We start from the raw sequence: 17990 nt of genomic DNA on the forward strand, positions 1-17990 counted from the left end.
ATAATTATTATGTGTGAATTCCTATGATAAAATTATGAACATAAATATATTTACAATTAAAATAATATTTAAGGTGGGTGATTACTACAAATCTTAAACTATATTAAAAATTTAGTACATAGTATTTAATATTATAAATTTTTAAGAACTTAGTAAACTACAATAGTAATTGAATTACAATTTTAGAGTCATCACAGATCAAAATTTTTAGACCTTTGAGATTTCTAACTCTAGATGTAGCAACATACAATTGACCTTTAAAGACCAAAATCACAATCTTAGTTAGAACATTGATTTTTTTCTTCCAAATACTATCGAATTAAGTGTGTAATCAATAAAAGATGAGAACTAATAATTCGAGAATATAATCTTAATGTTACTAAGCCTACTTCACGCCAATTAAGTTGAAGAGTGTTGTTGGATAGTATCCGATGAATCCACGAATAACGCATCTTTGTCTCCGTAGTCCTCAATATGCACATCAACAATCTTAAATATTAAGCCACATAGCTATGTTATATATTAATTTCAAACTTATGGACTTTGGGGTTGCATGCATGCTTCTTAAAGCCATATGGCTTTAAGATGTGAAAATTAAATGTTGCATTTAATTTTCACAAGACTTTCACATAAAGTCATATGGTCTTGTAAAAATTAAATGCAACATTCAATTTTCACAAGACCATATAGCTTTATTATATATAGGATGCTGAATTTAGTCCTCTAACTATCACACATTTTTAATTTTATTCTTTTACTTTTAAAACTACTAATTTAGTTTTGGAGTATTGAATCCTTTTTCAATTGTAATCCACGGTAAGATTCTTTCCTATGAACATTGAGTGTAAAATTAGAGCTGCTAGAATAAGGAAATTAAGAATTTAACATTGAGGGTGAATTTAGTGCAGCTAGAATAAGGAAATTATGACTTTGTTTCCGACGTGTTAAAATCCCTATTAATATTGAGGGTGAAATTATGGTGGCAAGAAAAAAGAAAATTAGAGCTTTGTTTTTAATGTGTGAGAAACAATTGGCGCAATAGTCATTATTTTTTAAGTTTACAATTGTTCCTTGTTAATGAGTGATAGTTAGAAAACTAAATCAAGAATTAACTCTTTAGTTTTATTGAGTTTCAAAATTTCAACTCATTATTTGAATTGTTACATAATAGTAAGGGTGGGCATTTTTGGATATGCTTCTTTTTTTTTTTAAAGTTTCGGTTTCGGTATTAAAAAACTGATACTATTCGGTTTAACATTATCGTTCAGTTTTGGCTCAAAATTAGTTCGGTTCAGTTTAATAACTTCAATTTTTAACATTCCCTAATTTTTCAAACACACTACCAAACAATATAAATTGTTAGGAATAAAGTGTAATGGTTTTGATATGCCAAATTTGTATTTGTAGATCCCCCAATTTTATTTCTAGGTCTAGTAGAGTCTTAGACCATGATCGGGAAATTATTTAATTATGAAAAGAGAAAAACTGAGGAAAATGGATGAAAATAGAAGAAGAAGATATAAAGCCGAAAATCAAGAACTTGTCTGGAGAAAATGACAAATTGAAGAAGAAGATGAATGATACAATATTCACGTCGCTACTACTCAAAGAAGATATCCCAGAAGAATTTTCGTGAAGAAAATTAATATTGGAAGAATGCATGAAATTGACTTAGAGATCAAGCATCTATGGAAAGAAAGAAGTACATCAAATGTGATTGGAGATTTAATCAAAAGCTGTACGGACAAAGTGGATGATGCTTGATATATTACTCAAAATGGCTTAAGTTCGAAACTCACTATCAATAATTTTACAAGGTAAAATTTGAGAAGTCAAATTAAACCAATTCAAAGGAATTGGGAGCCGATTTCATAGCAATTGAAATTGGGAGCTAGTTCGAAGCAATTAGGGACCGATTCAAAGAAGACAACAATTGAAATTGGGAGCTAGATCAAATTGAATTGAGATGAAATTCAATACCAGGAGAAGTCCCCATCCCCAATTTCAAAGTCAAAGTCAACAATTCAAATGAATTGGGCACCAGGAGCCAATTGCAAGTCAAAGTCAGTTGGAAGCAATTGAAAGCACCAGGAGCAGTTGGGAGCCAATTGCAAGTCAAAGTCAGTTGGGAGCCAGCAATTGAAAGCATCAGGTGCAGTTGGGAGCCAATTGCAAAGTCAAAGTCAGTTGGGAGCCAGCAATTGAAAGCACCAGGTGCAGTTGGGAGCCAATTGCAAGTCAAAGTCAGTTGGGAGCCAGCAATTGAAAGCACCAGGAGCAGTTGGGAGCCAATTGCAAGTCAAAGTCAATTGGGAGCCAATTACAATGGAGAAATTCAAATTGGGTGCCAATTACAAGCCAATTGAAATTGGGTGTCAATTACAAAGGAAAAATTCAAATTGGGTGGAAGTTCAAAGCCAGTTTGAAGTCTGAGAACACCCAGACGTGAGAATGAAGAAGATGAAGCAGAACTTACAGTGAAAAATATTCTCACAAGGAAAATACTAGTCTAACTAGTATGGGATTAAAATAAAGATTATTTTTGAATCCCAAAGATACAAGGACCACTTCAGAGCTGATCAGAGAAGCCATTCTACACCAAAAACTGAGACCCAGATATTTCCATTCAACGTTAAAACAGAGGAATATCAGATGAAGTTTGGGAGCTCATTTACATGGAGATGAAGATCTTTCAAACGGCTAGCTTATCTCTTTCTGACATTTTTGCAGAAGATAAGATAAGATCTCTGACATGGGAGCGTCTCTTTCCAACGGACAAATTCTCATCACCAGCTATAAAATGATGAAGATATGAAGACTTGAAGAACAGAAGTGAATAAGAGCAGTAGAGCAGATCACGAACTCACGAACAAGAGAGCAGAAAATTCGAATCCATCAAAGGATCGAATAGAGCAATTAAGCTTAAAAGAGCTAAAAATCTTCAAGTGTGAGAAAAAGAACTCAGAGAGCTTCAAGAGAAAAATATTCAGAGAGTTCTTAAACAGAGCAAAACAGAGCAAAAATATCAAGTGCTTTACTTGATATATTCAAAGAGAGAAAACACTCAGAGCTGTCAAGATAAATTATTCCAGAGTGTTTATATTCATCAAAGAGACCTGCGCATCATTGAAGATCATCTACAGAGTCTCAGAAGTTGGAAGCAAGACAACACTTGTTTTGGAGCAAAACAAGAGAAGGGAGGAAAGTAGCACGGAGCTGTGAAATCCTGGATTGTCACACGGAGCTGTGAGATCCGAAGCAGCAGTGTCGGAGGCACTGGGCGTGATTGGTGTGGGCTTGGTGATCAAAGCACCAGATCACGGGATACGTTTCTACCGGAGTGTGGAAGACGGGGGGAAAGTAACGCGGAGTCGTGAAATCCTGGGATAGTAGCGCGGCGACGTGAAACCCGAAGCAGCAGTGTGGTGTCACTGGGCGTGAGTAGTGCGGGCTTTGTGATCAAAGCACTAGATCACGGAAATTCATTGTATCTTGGAACCAAGGAGTGGTAGATATAGTGAATTGGCTCTTGGAGAAAAGAGCAAGTGGAGTAGGAGGATTACACCACCTCGCGAACCACTATAATTGTCTTGTGTTCTTTACTGCTTTCTTTACATACTGCTCTTTACATATTTGCTCTCACGAAGATATACTGCTCACACAATCTCACACACACTTTATGTTTATTTATTTCCGCTATGCACCATACTCTAACAATCTAGTTAAGAGTTTTGGTTTATCTCTGTCTTAGCAATTGTTGTGCTGTGCGAAAAAGTTTGAAAGTCTATTCACCTCCCCCCCCCCCCCCCCTCTAGACTTTCACCTTACCTCTTTTGGGACCAACAATTGGTATCAGAGCGGGTGTTTACCCGAGTCAAAATTGTCCCTAAAGTGGGTCAACTATTTTTGACTGCTAGACAGATCCATTCTACAAAGTGTGTGAATTGGATTAATCTTTCATATCTCTCGTGATGATGATGAAGAAAGATTTAGCTCAAAATCTATTATTCTCTCTTGATAAATTTGATGATTGGAAAGTTCGTATGTAGGTACACTTATCGGCTTTTCACGATGAAATGTGGGAAGTTATTTCCACTGGCCCTATCGAAATATTAAAAGTCAATACGGCGTTTGTTATATCCCCGGATGCTCCACAGTACGTACAAAAGCCAAAACCGGAATGGACATCGGACGATAGAACGCGGAATAATCTTGACAATATTGCCAAGGATATTCTATTCAAAGCCGTTGATGATACAATATTTCCGAAGATCCGAAAGTGTGCCACTGCCAAAGAAATATGGGAAACTCTCATCAAGATTGGCGAAGGAGATGAACAAGAAAAGGACAATAAGCTCACAATCGCCATGAAGAAGTTTGAAGATTTCAAAATGCTCTCAAATGAAAGTGTTGCAGACATGGAAGCTCGAATGATCAAAGTTCTTGGAGAGATTAGTGATCTTGGCAAAAATATTGGCCAAAAAGAAATTAATCTCAAAATCCTACGAGGCTTACCATCTGCATGGGATATGAAGGTTACGGCTATGCGCGATCACCGAGATCTAAGAATGTTGTCAACAGACAAATTATTTAGTGATCTAAAAGCATATGAGTTCGAAATGAAGGCCAAAGATGATGATGTACATGAAGCTCGAAATTCTGCTCTATGGCCGAACAACCGTCAACCTCCAGGTTAGTAGAAAATAATGTTGATTTTATGACTGACGAACAATTTGCTCTTTTTGTCAAAAAGTTTAGAAGGTTTATGCGAAAAGGAGACAACAAAAATTCTGCTCGTGAAAAATTCATCTCTCGCATAACACAAGAAGAAAAAGTCGAAGAAAATAAGGATTTGTGCTACAATTGCCGCAAACCCGAACATTTTAAAATAAATTGTCCGTATCCGATCGTTAGCAAGTATCAAGGCAAAAATGTTGAATCTACGCCGAACAAATCCGAAAGCAAAAGGTTCAAGCGCGACAAAAGAAAAGCTCTCGTTGGCAACGAACCAAACGAAAATGATGATTCGGAGGATTCATCATCAAGCGATGAAAGTTCATATTCGGACGATGATACGGCGCTAATATGCAAGCTAATGGAGTTGAGTACAAGTGAAGATTGTCTTATGGCTCTTGAAGCAGAGGAAGAAGAGGTAAGTTCAAATTCTTTCAATTCTGTTAATTCCTCTTTTTCTCGTGAATCTATTGATAATCTAATGCGAGATTGTCAAGAGATTATGCTCACTCATCCTCAACTCAAGGAGCGCAATAATATTCTAATTCTTGAAAAAGAAGAAATGAATAAAAAATTGCAAGATGCTTTACTTGAAGTGAGTAAATTGAAGAATGAAAATATTCATCTTCAAGAAGAGTGTAAAGCAAGAGAGGTTAGAGAACATAATCTTAGAGCTACTATTGCTACGTTCACTAATTCGTCTAAAATTATAGATAAAATGGTGAGCATGCAAAAGCCATCAGGAGATAGAACCGGAATTGGTTATGACTCCACATGTTCTCAAACCCCTCAAAATCTGACTAATTCTACTACTACTTTAAATAATAAAGTTCAAGTGGTAAAATTTGTTAAAAGTCAGAATAGCACAATGAGACAAGGACTTGGCTATCAAACAAATGCAAAGTTGAATGTTGAAAGGCCGAAACAAGTTTATAATACGGCTAAGCAACAAAAATTCGTCAAGCAAAGATATGCCAAAGAGTCAAGTGCAAAAAGATTTCATAGAAAAGAGGGAAGCTTTTCTAGAAATAAAGTTGGGAGATTTTATCCCACTCAAAAAGATTGGTTGTGCAATAGATGTAATAATTTTTATAGACCAAAGCAACCATTCTCTTCCCAGGTGCCAAAATATAAAAATAATTTTCAAAACCCGGCGCCAAAAATATTTTCTAATGTGAGTTATGATTATCGTGTCTCAAATGGTTACAAATCGCCTCATCTTAATTCAATAAGATCAAGGTGGGTTTGGTTACCAAAAATCACTAACAGTAAAGGACCCAAGCAAGTATGGGTACCTAAAATTAATTAATCTTTTTTGCAGGATGTTTGGTACATCGATAGTGGTTGCTCACACCACATGACTAGAAATAAATCATATCTAGTGAATTTCAAAGAAATCGATGGACCAAAAGTTATATTCGGAGGAAATCAAAATTATGGAATTACAAAAGGAGTTGGCACGATCAAGAAAAATGGTTTGAAGATTGAAGATGTTTCTTTCGTTGAAGGATTAAAATTTAATTTGTTGAGCACTAGTCAATTTTGTGAAAAAGGCTATCTTGTAGAATTTTCTAAAGATAATTGCCTAATCAAAAATGAGCTCACAAATGAGATTATTTTATCTGGAAAACGGCGAAAGAATATGTATATTGTGGATTGGAGCACTAGCAAAGATTCAGTGTGCTTAATGGCCAGAAATTCAAATGAAGCTAACTGGGAATGGCACAGAAAGCTCAACCACTTGAACTTCAAGACCATCAATCAACTTGCAAAGAAGAATCTTTTTTTTTTTTTTTGAAAATTTGCAAAGAAGAATCTAGTAGAAGGCTTGCCAGATATTACCTTCAAGAAGGACCAAGTGTGTGATGCATGCCAACGCGGAAAGCAAATCAAATCATCATTCAAATCAAAGACACACGAGTCAACGTCAAGACCGCTAAGCTTACTACATATGGACTTATTTGGACCGGTTGATCCAATAAGTGTAAGTGGTAAGAAATATACTCTCGTTGTTGTTGATGATTTTTCCAGGTACACTTGGACCATGTTTCTCAAGAAGAAAAATGAAGTTGAGCAAGTTCTACCGAAGCTGTTGAAGCAACTACAAAATGAGAAAGAATTGCAATATCAAAAATACGAACGGATCGCGGAACCGAGTTCGTGAATGGAGTTATACAAGCTTTTTGCAATTCACATGGAATTTCTCATCAATTATCTGCCGCAAGAACACCGCAACAAAACGGTGTTGCCGAAAGAAGAAACCGGACGCTCAAAGAAGCCGCACGAGTGATGATTAGTGCTGCCGGTCTCCCGAAACGCTATTGGGCGGAAGCTATCAACACTGCTTGTTACACGCAAAATCGAAGCATGATCCATAAGCAGTACAAGAAGACGCCATATGAGCTATATAAAGGGAGAAAACCAAATATTGGTTATTTTCATATTTTTGGATGCAAATGTTTTATTCATATTAATGATAAATTGCATCTAAAAGCTTTTAATGAGCGTGCAGATGAAGGAATTTTTCTAGGATATTCAGCTACCAGCAAGGCGTACAGAGTTCTGAATAAAAGATCAATGGTGGTTGAAGAATCCATACACGTGGTATTTGATGAAAAATCACAAATAAAAAATGGCGCTCTGGACGAAGAAATTGCACAAAATGGTAACAAGTGTCATATTGATTTTTGTGATACTAATGATACGTGTGAAGATGATGTTTTGCAGGGAATGGATGAGTTGGAAATTAATTCTCTAGAAAATCCCATCCCTCACCCAGAAGAAGTTGGAAATTCTTTAAATAATAATTTTGGGAGTGATGCCTCACGTGGGAATGGAGATGCAGTACAAGTTGGTGATCCAATTAATGATCAAATTGCATGTGATGTTGGTAATCAATTTCAAGACAATTTAATTGATGAAATTCGAACCAACATTGCAAATTCACAACAAATGGATCCACCCAGTACCATGCACCCATTTCAACCAGATTTAAGATGGCTCAAAAATCACCCTCCAGAATTAATTATTGGAAATATCCATGAAGGCGTGAAAACAAGATCATCTACCATGGAAGCATTGTTCACGTGTTATCTATCTCAGATTGAACCAAAAGAAATTGACGAAGCTCTCAATGATCCGGATTGGATAAATGCTATGCAAGAGGAGCTCGATCAATTCAAAAGAAATGATGTTTGGGAACTTGTTCCAAGACCGCCGAACCACAATATTGTAGGAACCAAATGGGTCTTCCGGAACAAAGCAAACGAAGAAGGCGTGATTGTTACGAATAAAGCAAGGCTCGTTGCAAAAGGATACTCTCAAGAAGAAGGAATTGATTTTGATGAAACTTTTGCACCGGTGGCTCGACTTGAAGCAATCAGAATTTTCCTAGCCTACGCCGCACACAAAGATTTCACTGTTTATCAAATGGACGTGAAAAGCGCATTCTTGAATGGTCTACTCGAAGAAGAAGTTTATGTCAAACAACCCCCAGGTTTTGAGGTAAAAGGCGAAGGTGATAAAGTCTACAAACTTAAAAAGGCATTGTATGAGTTGAATCAAGCACCTCGAGCTTGGTATGATACTTTGTCAATGTTCTTGATAAGCTGTGGATTCACCAAATGCCTTGTTGACAAAACTTTATTTAGAATTCAAGATGGTGATCATATTTTATTAGTGCAAATATATGTTGATGATATTATTTTTGGAAGCACTAACAATTCTTTGTGTGAGAAATTTTCGAAGCTTATGCAGAATAAATTCGAAATGAGCATGATGGGTAAATTGAATTACTTCTTGGGCTTACAAGTCAAACAACTGAAAGAAGGAGTATTCATCAATCAAGCAAAGTACACCCGCGACTTGATAAAGAAGTTTGGCCTTGATGGAAAATCATCGATCAAAATTCCAATGAGCACATCAATAAGGCTAGACAAAGATGAAGATGGAAAGGATGTCGATCAAACAAAATATAGAGGAATGATTGATTCACTTCTATATCTTACTGCAAGCAGGCCGGACATTTCTTATGCTGTGGGCGTGTGTGCAAAATTCCAAGCAAATCCAAAAGAAAGCCACATCACCGCAACAAAGAAGATCATACGATATCTGAAAGGCACAATCAATGTTGGATTATGGTATCCAAAAGGTACAGATTTTACTCTAACGGGTTTTTCAGATGCGGATTTTGCAGGTTGCAAAATAGACAGAAAAAGCACTTCCGGGACATGCCAGTTCTTGGGGGGAAGGCTTGTTTCTTGGTTCAGCAAAAAGCAAAATTCCATCGCAACTAGTACCGCCGAGGCCGAATATATTGCTGCAGGAAGTTGTTGTGCGCAAATTTTGTGGATGAAGCAACAATTGAAGGATTACGGAGTTAATTGTGATGACGTTAGTATTTATTGTGATAATACTAGTGCAATCGCTATCACTCACAATCCGGTGCTTCACTCAAGAACCAAACACATCGACATTCGACATTATTTTATAAGGGATCACGTTGAAAAGAAAAATCTGAAGATCGAATATATCCCTACGGAAAACCAAGTTGCTGATATTCTCACGAAGCCTTTATGCGAAACGAGATTTTCTACCTTAAGGCACGAGTTGGGAATGATCAAAATGAGCTAAGTATCACTGAACTTAATCTCTCTATTTAAATTGATACTTGTGCTCAAAATTAATTGTTTACGTGGATAAATTGTTTTATGTATTTGGATGTATGTTTTTATTCGAAATTTTTATGTGATAAAATTGCAATATGTGTTAGGATGTGTTATTTAACGTGAGATCATATGCCATGCAAATTAATTTGATGAAATGTGCAATTCGTGATTTATTTGATGTTTTGTTTAAAGTTGCATGTTTTAATGTGTTAATCAGTTTTTGAGTATGTGTTCATGTTTCTGTAAATTAACTAACTTGTTTGCATGAACAATTTGCTCTAAAAATGATTTACCATGATTATTTGTTAATATATATGTGCTATGTGCAAAATGTGATTTAATTTGTTATTTGTATGTGTGTTTCGTATATATGCAGTATATGTGATATAAATTGCTATAAAATGTTTTAGAAATCTAGAAATTAGTATTTTTGTTAGTTTCTAAAATATTTTGGAATCTGATTAATATGTTTTATATAAAGTTGTTTCTAATTATAAATTAGGAATATGTGTGTTAATTGTGTTAATTTCCAAATTATATGTATTTTAATTAGGAATGCCGTGTATATGTGTTTAATATTTTGGTATGTGTGATTAATTATTTGTGGAGTAATTTTTGCTACTAACGAGATGTTTGAGTGATATTATGTTTGTGGTACACGAATTTGAGAAGAAAATCAGGAGATAAAGGAGGAAATTTAGAGTTTAATTGGGCATCAAACCTCCACCCATAAACTCCTACCCTTTCTAAACCTCCACCCAACCTAAACCTCCCCCCATAATCCTCTCCTAAATCAAATCTTTCCAAACAAGATCTACCCCCTCTCTCAATCGACACCCTCATCTCACCTGTCAGAAATCTACACTCTTAATCGATCCTCACAAACAAATCTCAAGGAGATCAGAACCCAAATCCTTCCTAAGTGTCTCTTCAAATCTCCACCCTCTACACCTTACGTGCATTGGGTATTTCTAAAGAGGTGTGAGCATTAAATGCTGTTGTCTGCTCATGATGACATTTTCTCTTTCCTCGTAACACCCTCTATCAGATGACTCATCTACCCTAAACTCACCCAATCGACACACCTCAACCAAAGGGTACAATTGAGAAGTCTCATCTCTCTCTCTTAAATTCGAAAAATCCCTTCGAGTCATCCTCCTCATATAAACCTCTCACTTTTATCTCAAAAACTCTTTCAAGACCTTCAGAATATCAGAAAACTCTCTCTCAAATCATCTCTCCTCGATCAATCGATCTGATCATCATGGCCCAATCTGGAAGAAAGCAAATTAATCATATTTCTGCCCTCTCGCAACAAGTGACAAATGGGATGGTTCTCAATCCTGAGTTTTTCAGACTAGGTTCTACCAACAAGGACACGGCCGAGAAAATTCTTCAAGCTTTAAAAGACTGTGGACTGTTTGATTTCTTCACCTACAACTACTTTGGAACCTTTGAAGAAGATGTAGCCGAATTTTATCTACATGCAGTCGTTGAAAAGGACTCGATAAAATCTAGAGTTGGAGGATCAGAAGTTTCGATCACTGAAGATGACATACACAAGTGCTTCAACTTTCCTGAATCTCAGATAATGCCAGAATCTCACATCTATGTTGTTCAAAATTTTTGGAATGAGATTCGCGGTCCTACGGCTCCAATTTTCTCTGATATATCCGCTCATAAGAATGTATTGAAGTTTGAATATGAGATGTTGGTGGACATGATTTACAAGATTCTTGAACACAAACTGGGAAGTACTGAAGATTTGACCGCGTCAACAGTGTGCCTGATGGACGGAATCATGAAAGGAATAAAATTCAAATGGGCAAAATTTATCTACAGGAAGATGGTTATTTTTGTTCATGCTGCCAAACCAATGAAGAAACCAGCTGTAGTAGACCGATTCTATCAAAATGTTGGATATGGTCTCATCATTGGAGAACTGCTAAGGAAGAAGACAATTCCAATGAGAAAACACAAAAATATTGGAATTTACAGAGCTCTCTTCAGAAAATTCAGTCCTAATTTTGGAAAAAGGTCAAGCCAGAGAAGAGGACAAGAAGGTGGGAGTTCTACAAGTTCAAAAACACCTCAGAGTTCCAGACCGAGAAACAGCAAAGCAATCTCAACCTCAAGCAATCAAATGGGATCAAGTAATAGATCAGGAAGAGATCAAGAAGCCATCAGTACGGCTATGGCAGTTGTTCCGATCAAATATGCCGAACCAAACGTGTTGGCCGAAGGAGTTGATGATACTACAAGAATGGAATTTGCAGGAGTTGATGTGCAAATTTCGAATGATCTACAAAGAAGACTCTCAAGTCAATCTGCAGCCGAAGGAAGTGCAGGACCTTTAGTTTTTGACTCAGCGCTCATTCAAGATGATCCGGAGCTGTTGAAAGAATTGATAATGGTGCAAACTTGGAGAGAATGGAAACTTGAAAGATATCATTCTTTCATGTCAAAAATCACCCCAGATTTGATACGGAGTGAAGATTTTTCTTTGGAATGGTGTGGAACGAACGTGATGCTAGATGCACTCAACATGGATTTAAATCAAGTGTATCACATGAAGCTACACGAGAAGGCAGCCAGACAAAAAGGAAAAGCACCAATAAAAGGAGGCAGTACGGCTCAAGATCGTTTAGCCGAACAAGAGAGACAGAATGAAATATCACTTCAGTTAGCTCTACAAAGATCAGTGTATGACACACATCATTACCCAGGTAACACATCTCTTGTGGATAATGAAATTTTTGATGAAAGAACTGAAGGGACGGCACTCATTGATGTACCAATCATAAGCACTGAAAATCATATGGACATACCTGTGAAAGTCCATGATGCTTCTTTATTGATATCTGATTTGACACCCACACCAATTAATGTGAATCTGGAGTGCAATGAACAACTTGTGGGAGCCAATGAAGAACAAGTGTCAGAAGAAAGAAGAAGAGATATACCAGTGGAAGTTGCAGTAGAAGTTGCTACTGAGAATAGACTGCAAATCACAGAGGATTTATCCAGTGTATTGCCGGTACACCATACCAAGTCTACCATGCCTACCATGGACCCTGTTCTAGAAAATGAAGATTTATTTACAGAGAACTACATGAGAACAGAGGTCTTAGAAGAAGAAATTGGTGATCTCAATCAAGAAGCCGAATCACCTGAAGAAGAAGGGATGCAACTTATTGACACAGTTATTCTCACAGATCCAAATAAAAGTCCATTCGGATCCCCTCAAAACTTTGTGCAGATGAATGAACAAGAAGATGACATATTTTCATCCTTATTTGCCAAAGTAGCCAAATCCAGTGATGTTGTTTGTCAAACAATTGGAGAAAAATTGGTTGAACAAAACCAAATGCTAGAACAACAACACACGGATACCCGAGTCAATCTGAAAGAATTAATGGAGCATCAAAATTCTTTGAAGACTCAGATTGACAAAGCTGAAAGAATTCTGAAAGGAGAATTGACAAAAGGCTTACTTGAAGTACTTCAGCTCATGAAGAAGGAACGTGAAGCAGCTGAAAAGATTCACAACGAACGTCACTTGCGACAAATCAAGGCGATTCAAGATCAAGAAAGCCGAATCAACAAACTTGAAGCTGAACTCGCAGTTACAACAAATAAGCTTGACAACGTGCAAACCGTTCCATTGAAACACACAACAGTGTTGAAACTGTGAAGGCAAACCAAGACCGAGATTTTAAGACCCTTGCATTTTTGGTTGATAACGCCAAAAGGGGGGAAGAAATTCTCAGTCACTTGGCTTTGCAACAACAAGAATTTATTCTTGGAAGTCAACAACAGCCAGTAATGTCTACTCAAGGTAGAGGCCGAAGCCGCGGATAATCCTCACAAGGACCATCTCAGATTGGTTTTGCTCAGTTCGCGAATCCTAGTCTTGGTACGAGTACATCGAAGGTTGCTGAACAGCGTGGCTGGCTTGAATGCTCTAAGGGTACCGCCACTCAGACAACAATATGGACTAAGGAAAATCTACCAAGCATGATCAAGAAATGGCCTGCCGCCGATCAAGCCCAATGGATCTCGGAAAAGAATAAAGAAGAAGAAGGCAAAATGAAAAGAACCGAGATGTGGTATGAACTAAGAGATTTCACCGGAAATATGGGCATGAATCTTGGAGAAGAAAGAAGCTTCGAAGAATGTGTCTTATGGTGGGAAAACGGAGTTCTTCCGGGTAACAATATCAAAGAAGCTTTTGGACATTACATGGTCGGAAAACTTACAAAGAAATTTCAGAATGCAAAGTTCAAAGATGATTTCTTCAAGCTCAGAGAACATGTCAAGGAAATTTTGAAGAAAGACTTTGGTGTGAAGAAACCCAGAAGGTAATCTGAAAATTCTCTTAAGTTGATATTCTCTATTTTCGAACCTCTGTTGCGTTTTTCTCTATAAATTCGAAATATATCAATAATAATTTCCCATGGTCTATTTTGAGTCTTTAATTTTATTTGTTTAATGTAATTAGACTTTCGTGAATTAAAAGACAAGAAATATGTCAAACGCACGACAGAATTAAAAATTGATGATGATCAAAATAAAAATAATTCAAGATGCGTTTAGGAGCTTGTCTAAAATTTAATTCACAAGTTTCTTTTGATTGTGTCTAGAAAACCATTTGTTAAACTCATCTTGGCTTTGTCAAATAAAATTGAGCAAAAAGATTATTTTTCAAAGACTTAAAGCCAATGACTGAGTATAGGTTTTGGCATTATCAAAAGGGGGGAAATTGTTAGGAATAAAGTGTAATGGTTTTGATATGCCAAATTTGTATTTGTAGATCCCCCAATTTTATTTCTAGGTCTAGTAGAGTCTTAGACCGATCGGGAAATTATTTAATTATGAAAAGAGAAAAACTGAGGAAAATGGATGAAAATAGAAGAAGAAGATATAAAGCCGAAAATCAAGAACTTGTCTGGAGAAAATGATAAATTGAAGAAGAAGATGAATGATACAATATTCACGTCGCTACTACTCAAAGAAGATATCCCAGAAGAATTTTTGTGAAGAAAATTAATATTGGAAGAATGCATGAAATTGACTTAGAGATCAAGCATCTATGGAAAGAAAGAAGTACATCAAATGTGATTGGAGGTTTAATCAAAAGCTGTACGGACGAAGTGGATGATGCTTGATATATTATTCGAAATGGCTCAAGTTTGAAACTCACCATCAACAATTTTACAAGGTAAAATTTGAGAAGTCAAATTAAATTAATCTGATGGAGTTGGGCGCTAGTTACAAGTGGAAATTGGGTGGCAATTGAGATGCGTGGAAATTGAGAAGCAATTGAGATGCAATAGTGGAAATTGGGAAGCAATTTCACTTGGGTGGCAATTGGGAAATTGGGAAGCAATTTCACTTGGGTGGCAATTGGGAAATTGGGAAGCAATTTCACTTGGGTGGCAATTGAGATGCAATTGCACTTGGGAGCCAATTCAAAGGAATTGGGAGCGGTGGCAATTGAGATGCGTGGAAATTGCACTTGGGAGCCAATTCAAAGGAATTGGGAGCGGTGGCAATTGAGATGCGTGGAAATTGGGAAGCAATTTCACTTGGGTGGCAATTGAGATGATGCAATTGCACTTGGGAGCCGATTTCATAGCAATTGAAATTGGGAGCCGATTTCATAGCAATTGAAATTGGGAGCCGATTTCGAAGCAATTGAAATTGGGAGCTAGCTCGAAGCAATTGAAATTGGGAGCCAATTCAAAGGAATTGGGAGCCGATTTCATAGCAATTGAAATTTGGAGCAGTTCGAAGCAATTGAAATTGGGAGCCAGTTTCAGAGAAATCAATGAAATCAATTCAATATGGGAGCCAATGTAGAATTGAAATTGGGAGCCAATTGAGGTTGTAGTATGGGATTGAGGTTGTAGTATGGGATGCAATTTCAAAGTTGGGGACCGATTCAAAGAAGACATGGAGATCAAATTGAATTGAGATGAAATTCAATACCATGAGAAGTCTGGGAGCCAATTTCAAAGTCAAGTCAACAATTCAAATTGGGAAGCAATTGAAAGCACCAGGAGCAATACAATTCAAATTGGGAAGCAATTGAAAGCACCAGGAGCAATTCAAATTGGGAAGCAATTGAAAGCACCAGGAGCAGTTGGGAGCCAATTGCAAGATGGAGAAATTCAAATTGGGTGCCAATTACAAGCCAATTGAAATTGGGTGTCAATTACAAAGGAGAAATTCAAATTGGGTGGAAGTTCAAAGCCAGTTTGAAGTCTGAGAACACCCAGACGTGAGAATGAAGAAGATGAAGCAGAACTTACAGTGAAAAATATTCTCACAAGGAAAATACTAGTCTAACTAGTATGGGATTAAAATAAAGATTATTTTTGAATCCCAAAGATACAAGGACCACTTCAGAGCTGATCAGAGAAGCCATTCTACACCAAAAACTGAGACCCAGATATTTCCATTCAACGTTAAAACAGATGAATATCAGATGAAGTTTGGGAGCTCATTTACATGGAGATGAAGATCTTTCAAACGGCTAGCTTATCTCTTTCTGACATTTTTGCAGAAGATAAGATAAGATCTCTGACATGGGAGCGTCTCTTTCCAACGGACGAATTCTCATCACCAGCTATAAAATGATGAAGATATGAAGACTTGAAGAACAGAAGTGAATAAGAGCAGTAGAGCAGATCACGAACTCACGAACAAGAGAGCAGAAAATTCGAATCCATCAAAGGATCGAATAGAGCAATTAAGCTTAAAAGAGCTAAAAATCTTCAAGTGTGAGAAAAAGAACTCAGAGAGCTTCAAGAGAAAAATATTCAGAGAGTTCTTAAACAGAGCAAAGCAGAGCAAAAATATCAAGTGCTTTACTTGATATATTCAAAGAGAGAAAACACTCAAAGCTGTCAAGATAAATCATTCCAGAGTGTTTATATTCATCAAAGAGACCTGCGCATCATTGAAGATCATCTACAGAGTCTCAGAAGTTGGAAGCAAGACAACACTTGTTTTGGAGCAAAACAAGAGAAGGGAGGAAAGTAGCACGGAGCTGTGAAATCCTGGATTGTCACACGGAGCTGTGAGATCCGGAGCAGCAGTGTCGGAGGCACTGGGCGTGATTGGTGTGGGCTTGGTGATCAAAGCACCAGATCACGGGATACGTTTCTACCGGAGTGTGGAAGACGGGGGGAAAGTAACACGGAGTCGTGAAATCCTGGGATAGTAGCGCGGCGACGTGAAACCCGAAGCAGCAGTGTGGTGTCACTGGGCGTGAGTAGTGCGGGCTTTGTGATCAAAGCACTAGATCACGGAAATTCATTGTATCTTGGAACCAAGGAGTGGTAGATATAGTGAATTGGCTCTTGGAGAAAAGAGCAAGTGGAGTAGGAGGATTACACCACCTCGCGAACCACTATAATTGTCTTGTGTTCTTTACTGCTTTCTTTACATACTGCTCTTTACATATTTGTGCTCACGAAGATATAATGCTCACACAATCTCACACACACTTTATCTTTATTTATTTCCGCTGTGCACCATACTCTAACAATCTAGTTAAGAGTTTTAGTTTATCTCTGTCTTAGCAATTGTTGTGCTGTGCGAAAAAGTTTGAAAGTCTATTCACCCCCCCCCCCCCCCCTCTAGACTTTCACCTTACCTCTTTTGGGACCAACATAAATGTTAGATTTAACTAAAAAAAAAAAGTTAAAGAATTCATACTTTCGGTATTAAAAAACTGATACTATTCGGTTTAACATTATCGTTCAGTTTTGGCTCAGAATTAGTTCGGTTCAGTTTAATAACTTCAATTTTTAACATTCCCTAATTTTTCAAACACACTACCAAACAATATAAATGTTAGATTTAATTAAAAAAAAGTTAAAGAATTCAATTCACAACGTGGAATGTTATGTGGCTGCTAGGATTCAAGCCCAGGTTTTCACGGCCACAACGTGGAATTCTTACCACTAAACTACAACCACAAGGTTATAAGAAAGAATAATAAAATCTTAATTATACATAAATATGTCTTCATGATAATGATAGTTTCAGTTAATGTTGAATTTAGTCATCTGACTATCACTCATTATTTATTTATTTATTTTTTTGATAAGAAAGGCTTAATTCATTAAATCAGATAAAAGACAATCAACCAGAAAAGGGGGGGGGGGGGGGATGGTCAAACCACTCCCCGCAACCTGATAAAGAAACGCCTTCCCGAGCAATAGTGTGGACAACATGATTCGCAGATGGTTTAAAAAAACGAAAGTTGACACCATTTAACTTGTTGTTTAATCGGACACTCGGAGATATTTTGCCGGAAAGCGCATGAAGAGGATATTCAACCAAGGGATTATCCATATGGCTCTTAGTTGAGAGCTGGTGTCTGAAGGCAAGTGAAGTCAGTGGGTGCAAAATGGTTGCTGAGGGATCTTCGAGAGAAGCCAACTTGCGTTGCTTCCACCCATGTGATCCCTACTACTAATGTGGCTATCAATGAAGCGTCTATTGTTGTTCAAGAAGAACTAAAACGCAGACGCGAAGATACAAGGACTGACGGGCACTTGGAGACAGATGATGTTA

The sequence above is a fragment of the Ipomoea nil genome, unplaced genomic scaffold (genome assembly GCF_001879475.1).
Source record: "Ipomoea nil cultivar Tokyo-kokei standard unplaced genomic scaffold, Asagao_1.1 scaffold1895, whole genome shotgun sequence".
Classification (NCBI taxonomy): Eukaryota; Viridiplantae; Streptophyta; class Magnoliopsida; order Solanales; family Convolvulaceae; genus Ipomoea; species Ipomoea nil.